Genomic DNA, 9,297 nt, shown 5'->3' with positions numbered 1-9,297 from the left:
CACCCATCACATGCTTAATTAGAAGCTCCAATTGGATCATTATTTTTACCATGTTTTCCTCCCTCTCTTTATCTCTCTTTCTTTGCTCTTTATTAACGAAGAAGGTAGTAGGGGATCCTTTTAGTACCTCAGTATCATGGGTGTGCCACACCTAGTTTTTCTTGGTCACATCCTCAAGCTAGTTTGTATCTGCATAATAAGTCAACTTCAGAAGAGATCCCCTACTGCATTGTCTACCATAGTTTTGTTGAGTTAATCTAAAGCCTCGTAGAAGATTTGGGGAAGCATCTTCTCTTGGTTGTCATGGTTGGGACATTGCATGAGCTTTCCATTGAATCTTTCTCATACTTCATAAAGAGGTTCTCCATTCAATTGACAAAAGTTAATGATTTTATCATATATTTGTAACACCTTGGATGGTGGAAAGTATCGGTCTAGGGAAGCGATGGTTATTTCATCTCCTGAAGTGATTAACCTAGCTGGAAGGGATTGCAGCCCCAAAATCATCTCTCCCATTAGAGAAAATGAGATGATACGTAACCTTATAGACTTTTGGGAGATATGTGCAATATTAAAGGGTGCACAAACTTCTACAAAGTTCTTCAAATGCAAGTTGGGGTCCTCATAAGCTTGCTCCCTAAAATGTCCCTTAATTTAAAGCATATGCAACATAACGCTCGTGACATAAAATACCCCGTTCCCATAAGTAGGCAGGATACGAATGACACTTGCACGTCTAAAGTTATTTAGTTTCTCCTTATCATAAAGGGGACTGTCAAAAGACCCTGGATTACTTTAATTGTCACTCATAGTTCCATCGACAATATGGAGATCACCTAAAATAAAAAAACAACAACCAAAATAAATACACACAACTACGGATATACCCAAAGAAACACTAAACACCACACAAGTGAAAACTAAATTTTACTCCCCGATAACAATGACATTTTGATTAACTCTCACCTATACCATTGCATTTGGTAGAGGACGATCATTGTCAATAAAACACAACTTATGTTGAGGTGAATCCTCGAGAAGTGGAATTAGCCTTCTAATCTTATGGGTGTTAATAGTTACTAAGAAGATACCCGTAATGTAAGTAAAGTAAAGTACAAGATTTAAAATTGGGTTATTTTGGAATTTGGTTTTATCAAAGACTATTCAACTTAACAAACTAAAAGTAACTATTGTGATTTGAAATTTAATATGAGAAGGATCTTGGGATTCTGTCTATAGGGGAAAGTTATGCATTTGTGCATGATGATTTGGTAAAAATTCTAGTCATTAACGATATGGTAGGATAGGTTAAAGATTCTTGAGGATAGTTTGTCAACAAAACCTCATGAGTATCACTCATTAACCCTTTTGATTAACTCACAATTGTGTCAATTAAACCCACTTAATATCTCAATTGGGCATCCTTATTTCTAAGAGGACACCCAAAATATGGCCAACTCTCTACTCACCCTTATTTCTAAGATAGTGAAGAGAGAACAAACTTTATCTAATATTGTCTACTATTGCCTTGTCACCCATATCGCTATTTCAAGGATGATATAGGTTCCGAAGTTCACCCACATCCCTCTTTCAATGATGATGTGAGCTTTCAAGAACTTAGGTTTTCACCCATAAATCCATCTTGTACATTTGGAGTTTTTACCACCAACCCCAAATAATTTAAGCAGGGAATAGTGAAACCCATCATTAACAAACTAGAATATTCATAAATACATCACAACACATACATAATTGCACATTATTTACACATAATCCAACAACATGAAAATTTAGATACTCATAGATTTAAGGAGAAGGATATACCAAAAGGTTCAATCAAGGCATCCATGGCATTGTAAAATTAGAAGGTTCTTCAATTTAACTTCAATATCATTAAACTCAACTTGGAAAATTCAAACACAATAGTTTCCCTAATTAGTAGGGTTACAAAATTTATAAAATTCAGTTGTTCCCCAAAGAGTGGTATATCAAATGGGAAAGGTTTTTAGCCTTTTATGGGATTTAGGGTTGGCTGTGTAAAATAATAGAATTACCCTTAGGCATAAACCCACTAAGCTACAATCGCTGCAGGTTTTTCGCAATCGCAGCTACCGTGAATGCCTTCAGATCCTTGCAATTGTGGCTTCTAGCCAAAATGGATCGTGACCCTCAAATGTGATCGCAGTAACTGAGCCTAATTACGTGTAGTGTCTTCCAGCTTACACTTTTATTCTCCTTTTTGTTTCTTTTTATCTAAAATCCACATCTTTCTTTCTCATCACCTGTATGCCTGCAAAATATGAAAATTAGTGCATTTAAATAATGTACTTATCTTATTCATAACTTAAAATAATATTAGTGTGCATAAATTTTTAATGTAAATGAGTGGTAAATTCACAACATATCAGTATCATTCAATGTGTGCAAGTCCATGAAACGACCTATTGATTTGTAAGTTATCTCTATAATTGATGTGGTTGATGATAAAATCGAAAATACTATGTAAGTATATTTCATGAGAAATACTTTTGTGGGTGTTTTGTGAAGCTTGGGGGGCGAGAAAATTTAAGAATATGATGAAGTAGTCTCACTGTTGATGGGTCTTATCTCCTATACTAAGAATACTTGCAAGTTGAATATTGACATGAAGAATTAAGAAAGTTCACCCACCAAGCCCTCTATTGTTGACCTATCTTAACTTGAACTTAAATCGTTGCCTCCACATATTTGTTATTCCTTTTTGGGTGAGAGTGACATATTTTAAATCTTTGTTGCTAAAGATCATTGTTATTCCTTTTTTGGTGAGAGTAACATCGACCAAGTAGTTCTTCAGTATTTAATGGCCAAAAAAGAATCCAAACCTTAGTTAATTAGGTGGATATTACTTCTCTAAGAATTTTATTTTATATTTAGGATTAGAAGGGGTGAAAAAACCAAAAAGTAGACCATCTATCCCACCTTGAGTACAATCGTGAGAAGTTGGGTGAGATCAAGATTACGAAACCTTTCCTAATAAACTAATCATGTCACTTATGGGGAATGTAGAGTCGTGGTATGCAAACTATGCTAATTATATTATAATTGGCTTTCTTCTCATTGATATCAATTGTAATAAAAAAAAGGGGTCCTTAGATAATGAGAAGAAATATTATTTGTATGAACCCTATTTATTTGGACATTTGCATATGGAGTGATCCGTAGATATGTGATTGAGTTAGAAATATGGGTCATCCTAGAGTCTTGTCACTCATCTCTAGTTAGTGGCTTTCATGGTGGAATTAGAATGGCCGTGAAAGTCATTCAAAGTAGATTCTATTGACCTACTCTCCATAGAGATGCTGACAACTCGGTCAAAACTTGTACTCAAAGTCAAATAAAAGAAAGTATTTCTAGAAGTCTTGAGAAAACCTAGAACCCAACCTTGAGGTAGAGTTATTTGATATGTGGGGCATTGATTTTGTGATCTCTACTTGTGAGTTTGTATGATAAAAGGTCTATATTGGTGGTCATTCATTACGTGTCAAATGGGTAGAGTCAATTGGTTTTCCAGACAATAAGAGTAAAATTTGTACATTTTTTTTGGAAAAAGTACATTTATACAAGGTTTGAGACTCCCAAAAATCCTTAGTGATGGAGGCTCATACTCTTTCAGCTCGGGAGTTTAGAGCTCTGATTAATAAGTATAGGATGAAGCATACAGTTCCTACCCTATATCATACCTAAACAAATGGCCAAGTTGAGGTTTCCAATTGGGAAATTAAGTTGATCTTGGAGAAACTATAAATGTCATATGTATAAATTGGTCAAGGCAACTAGATGCTGCACTTTGGTCTTATAGAACCACATTCAAGACTCCTATTTAAATATCTCCCTATAAATTATTTTTTGAAAAGGATTGTCACCTTCTCATAGAGTTTGAGCACAAGGAATTGTAGGCCATACATAAGTTTGATAAGGTGGAGCACAAGCCACCTCCGCGCACAGAATAAGGACGTGTGTGCAGGTCATCCACATAGGTTGCCATGAGAATTTTCAACATTACTAGGTATGTTGGTGGGCATTGCCACTCCTATCTGCAACTACAGGCCATCAACCGTATGTGCAGGTGAGCTTCTACTTCAAGTTAGGTTCATGTTAACTTTTTCTTGGATTTACTCAACTAGCTAAGCCCAATACCCAATTCAAATTTTAATTCTTTACCCATACCTATACAAATTCATCATTCATTACATCAACTACAGTAAACACCTAAATTTTCCCCCTTCCCTTTACCAAATTTTCTCCTTCTTTATACTTCACTAATTTTCTAATTTTCCTTTACAATCATACACACACACAATATATCAACTAAAACTCTGGTGACCTTAATCTCATGATTCTCTTTCCATTACTTTGCATTCTACTTGAGCTGGTAAGTTCCCTTTACTATTTTTGCTTAATTTATCTTGGGTAGGAATGGTGAAGCATATAATATGCTAAAATCTTATGGTTAATTGATTAAAGTGTGGTTTTTGTGGCATAAACTTGAGGTTTTTATGGATTTTTTGAAATGGGTGTTAATTTTTTCATAAAAGTTAGGGAATTCCTGAGTACCCAACTGCATGTACTCTATGTATTTGATTAAATTCCCACATGAAACTCCCCTTCTAGTTTCTCTTTGTTGGAAATCTAATGGAGCTTGTTAGGGGTTCTTATGCATATTTAAAGTCAATTCCATCATGAAATGATTTTTTATAATTATTTGGAATTGAATGGTGTGAATTGGAATGACCATAAATTGTCATCTTCATTGTTTATTATGTTCATTTTGTGATGTGCACCATGTATTTATTAAAATTCTCATGAGAAGTTCTTGGAATGTTCTTTACTAGTTGTTGATTTAATTAACTCTAAAGCATAAGTTGACCATTACATAAGTTATATTATGAATTTATGATGTTTTCACAGAGTATGATATAATAGTTCAAGTTGGTGGTGTGTTGTTACTAAAATTGGTTTATCATGACCTTTTTGGATTTGATTTTTATGGGTTGAACTCTTGGGTGAAGTCTTAGTAGCCGCATTGACAAAAATGCATGTCTTTCCTGATGATAGAACTGGTGACATAATTCCTAAGGGAAAATTAGCATTTTTCTTAATGTAATGGTCATAAGTGTGTGCAAGAATACTAAGAATATAGAGTGAGTTCATGTTCAACATAATAGTGTTCATTATACATGTGCTTTCAATTGGTTTTTCAGGAAATATTTGGTGTTTTGTATGTTCGATACTTGTTGTGTGTCTATGAGTACACTAGACGAGAGCAGTATACCCCTAAAGCTTATCTAGAGCCCTCATAGAACACACACCTTGGATAAAACCTCTACAAACCTGAGTATTAAAGTGAAATGTAATTTCTTTTTTAGTTTGAAACTACCCCCCCCCCCCCCCCCCACAAACACAGGCACCTATAGCTGCACCTGAACCCCCTGTGTGTAGGTTAAGAAAGTTTTCCTGTTTTAGGTATCCTCTATGTTGGTTATTCATGCTTTTATTTTTGTGACACATATTCCCCTCGTATGATTTATATAAAATTTTACCTTGCATAGACCTTATTTAGAATAGTTTTCTTTTCTTTTATGATAAGAAAAAATACAAAAACATATTTTACCTATTCTTTTTGTTTAGATTGGTTCTTTTATCTTATTTTTAGGATAAGGAAAACCCTAAAGATAAGGACAACCCTAAAGATAAGGGCAAAGCCATTGCTACTAAATCAAAGAAAAAGATATTTGTTCAACAAGAGGCCACTATAGACTCTGAAATTCTAACTACTACTAATCTTCAAAGGTGATTGCAAAGGAGGTAGACAAAATCTAGTATGGGCTTAAGGGGATGCATGACTTTTGTGATGATTGGGATGACACCTACATTTCTAATTAGGAGAAGGTATTCAGTTCCATGAACTCTTTTTAAACATAGTGCTTTGAGTTTAGGAGAATGGATGGCAGCCTTTATGGTTAAAAGCAGTCCACCAATACCTATTTATTTTCTAAAGATTGTTATTTTTTGTTTAATTACTTTTATCAAAACACTTAGCTTCTTATTTTATAAATACTTATTTTCAGCATTTAAGCATTAAGCTGAAAAACTATTTTTCAGTTCTTACAAATGGGCCATTACTCTATAACATGGTATGTATAAGATATATTTTAGTGAGTTTGTATTTATGTATATATATATATATATATTTCACCATTATTTTGGTACAGTTGAATTTGATCATGAGTCAAGAGCACGTGTATGATTTTAGCTTTGGATTAGTGGTATCAGGTTGCAAAAGGTAGATAATGTAACAAAAGATCAAATAAATTTAACAAGGCAAATATTTAGGAACAAATCTATAATATTATTCGAGTGAAATGCCCTGGATAATGGTCCTTGTAAATTCTAAGAGTTTTGAGCTTCTAATCATCATACGACTCACCAAACTAGTCGTATAGTTAGGCATGGGTTAGGTGACCTATCTCGTATGTTGTTCAATGTGTGGTGGATGATATTATGTTGTCAATATAAGTTTTTGGTTACAATTCATATATTGAGGGTACAAGTGGTATAGCCCAATTTGTATGTTGTCCAGTGTCCAACACCCTTTGATTCTATCTTGGATATGGTTTGAGGGTACTAGTTATATAGTATGGATACGATTTGAGTAAGGAGATTCATATGGTAGAAATTGCATGATGTCTAACCTTCTAATCAAGGTACGAATGAAGTGTACCATACGTATGATGTGGGTACGAGTGAGGGGTCCAAATTGTACCCTTCTGTGGTGATTTTTACAATTTTAGTTAGGAGTATTCTGGATATTTTCTCTCTTAAATTCTTTTAAGCCCATGACTTAAAACACCATTGGGAAACCATTTACCCTATTATTCTAAATCAAAAATACTTTAAACACTCTCAAATCTCTCTCAAGCTTTTGATTCATGAAAGGGATAGGGTTTTCTCAAGCTGATTCAATTAGGGGCTTTCAAGAGTATATCTCTACTTCTTATTATGTATATAAAGCATGTTACTCCTACCTCATGGTAATTTTAACTAAATTCATGTTTTAATAAATGGTTTTCATGATATTTTGTGGGTTTATGTTGGTTTTGCAATATATGTTGGGAATTTTGGTTATTAATGGTTTGATAATGTTTTTCCCATGTTTTACTTATGTTTTTTTCATATTATTATACTGGTTTGAACTTTTTTAATGAATGGTAATGGTAAATAGTTTGAGGGGTACTTTGGATTCCCCAAATATCTTGGTTTTGTATTTGGAAACTATATGCCCTCAACGTGTTTGTTAAAATGCCTATGACAATTGTTATGTCAAATAGTTTGACCTTTATTAAAACCCTTGCATTTTATAATTTGATAATGGAATCTAAATTTGTTTAGATGGTCTTATATAACTATAAAAAGGCCTTGGTAGTTATGGTTTTTGTTTAATTGGAAATCATGTAAGGGTCCATGGGAATCCCCTAAGTGTTGGCTAATGACATTACTTGCAATCTATAGTCGGTATGATGATACCACTTCATAAAGCCTTGGTGAACAAATTTTGGAGTCGGTGGTTGGTTATTTGCTAATGGTTTTAATTAGGGTATAATGGCGGGTCGTGATAGCTTACCGTGAAGTTGTGACTCTGATGGACGAACACTAAAAACTTTTGTTTATCGACTTGAGGGTTGGTCATTGTGACCTTATACTCGTGGGGTATAAGGGAATCCCCTAATTTTATACTTGTATATATGTATCATGGAGGTAAAAGGGTACACGATAATCCCCATCCCCTATAATATCTCCAATTTGTGTGGCTACACGTAATGGGGCTCGTTTAGGGGGGTAACACTAGACCCATATAGCCTGTGGGTGGATTATGACAGTAAACCTACACAAACCCATGTTAAGAATTCAAATGCATGCTAAACCCAGTTTCTTTTCATCGGCATGGAATATATATACATATATATATAGTGTGATTTCACTTGGTTATTTACTGGTTTTAAATATTGGTATTATTTTATCCTTATCCCTGAGTACATGCTAGCGTTCACCCGCTAACCCATCTTTGGGCGTTGTATCCCCATGAGATAGAAGAACTGGCAGTACTCCTCCTCCTGCTTAGTGATTAGATTCAGAGATTGCCTTTTGTCAAATTGAAGTGGAGAGCTTCCATACTACGGAAGACTCTATTTTATGTTATCGATTTCCCTACATAATTTTGTTATTTCTTAGACTTTGGTTTTTGTCTATGGTCGGGGGTATGTCCTGATCGGATACTATTTTAATTTAAGTTAGGCTTCGAGAGACTACTTTTGGTTGGCAGGGGCAGTGCTGTATTGGTATAGGGACTGACACCATTTTAATGTATTTGATTTACGTTTGTTCCATTGTGTTTTATGTACAAAGTTCATCTGACATAGGGTGTAGGGTGATTATAGTTGGGCATTAGGAGTGGTCTTTGGACATAGTTGGGCATGAGGAACCCGGTACGACTAGGCCCTGGTTTGGGTCATGTCAGATTGGTATCAGAGCCCTAGGTTCATGGTCACTTGGGAGTCAACAAAGTTGTGTCGAGTAGGGTCTCTTTTAAGGATGTGTAGAACACCACACTCATAAGGGAGAAGCTACAAGGCATTTAGGAATGTTTCTTTTTGTTTTGTTCTATTTTTAAGATGTGGAGTCTAAGACCTTAATTCTTCTATAATTCATATTTGTTCTCTTTTTATATCAAGCCTCGATGATTAGATGCACAGGGAAACTCCTTTGTCCCAACAAGGAAGAATGTAGATGGGACACGCTCTACTTATGGTGTCCAGACTTGATCTAGGGTTCTAGTTCTTGATTTTCCTAGAGTTCTATTAGTTCCCTCTAGACAATCTCAAAATCCTCATGATAAAGTGATGAGCGTTGAGTTCCATTAGTCTATTCATATGTTGTCATAATTAGTAGCTACTTAGTCTAAGCATGGTGTTCCTATTTCTCTATATTCTGAGGCCACAAAAATTGGCGAATTTATGAGGTTGAACCCCCCGATCTTTATTAGCGTTGAGGTTGAGAAAGATCTTTTAGGTTTTTAGGATGAGATAGAAAATATCTTTTATGTTATGTATGCCACGAATGTGGAGAATGTAAAGTTTACTGCCTACTAGCTGAAGGAAGTGGCGTACCGATGGAATAAAGAATGGGAATAGTCAAGGGGTGACGATGATGAGGCATCTCTATGGGAGGATTGTTCTAATGCTTTTATGGACCATGTCTTTC

The 9,297-nt window shown here is 34.9% G+C and overlaps 1 non-coding gene across 1 annotated transcript; it reads left to right on the top strand.

Moving 5' to 3' along the window:
- Positions 1–298: 298 nt before the first annotated feature.
- LOC124886873 lies at positions 299–404 on the top strand. Its single transcript, XR_007044277.1, has one exon. It is a non-coding gene; the product is annotated as a small nucleolar RNA R71 (small nucleolar RNA).
- Positions 405–9,297: the final 8,893 nt, after the last annotated feature.

The sequence above is a fragment of the Capsicum annuum genome, chromosome 8, assembly GCF_002878395.1.
Source record: "Capsicum annuum cultivar UCD-10X-F1 chromosome 8, UCD10Xv1.1, whole genome shotgun sequence".
In the NCBI taxonomy this organism is placed as follows: Eukaryota; Viridiplantae; Streptophyta; class Magnoliopsida; order Solanales; family Solanaceae; genus Capsicum; species Capsicum annuum.
Note: the sequence above shows the minus strand (reverse complement) of the source record. Positions and strands in the feature narration are given on the sequence as shown.